We start from the raw sequence: 549 nt of genomic DNA, 5'->3' as shown, positions 1-549 counted from the left end.
AGTATTCTCTGAATCTTTAAAAGCTATAATTTTCCTTTTTTTTTTTTTTTTGGCTAAAGAAAGGCAGTTTATTTTTTCTGTTAATAAACAAAGTGCTCTTTCATTTGAAGATGAGCCTTAGCCCATTTTCTTCTCAATTAAAATGCCTATGTCAGACTTTTGTGGGTTTTTTTTTATTGCCTACCTAATGTTTCTTAGAACTGCAATTATGCAGAGCAAAGGTAATATTCAGTTGCCTGTTAAATCAATCAAACAGCCAGAGTTTTTATTGCCTATGAATATTTAAAAGAGATATGCTAGATCCTATTCCTAATTTCAGAGTGTGACTTTGCATTCAAATAAGTAATAAATTATCTCCATTCCTTGAAAAGGCATCTTTCACTCTTCATAATCATATGGCACTACATTTTCAACTCACAGTAATGATTTAAGAAATGGTTAGCAAACCAGGAGACACTTCCAAAAATGGTACCAAGTAATCCAATTATTACAGAGTAACAAAGCTACAGAAGGGACTTCCCTTGTAGCTCAGTTAGTAAAGATTCTCTC

Source organism: Bison bison, unplaced genomic scaffold (genome assembly GCF_000754665.1).
Source record: "Bison bison bison isolate TAMUID 2011002044 unplaced genomic scaffold, Bison_UMD1.0 scf7180017848960, whole genome shotgun sequence".
Classification (NCBI taxonomy): domain Eukaryota; kingdom Metazoa; phylum Chordata; class Mammalia; order Artiodactyla; family Bovidae; genus Bison; species Bison bison.
The sequence above is the reverse complement of the archived record's forward strand: the minus strand, read 5'-3'. Positions refer to the sequence as shown.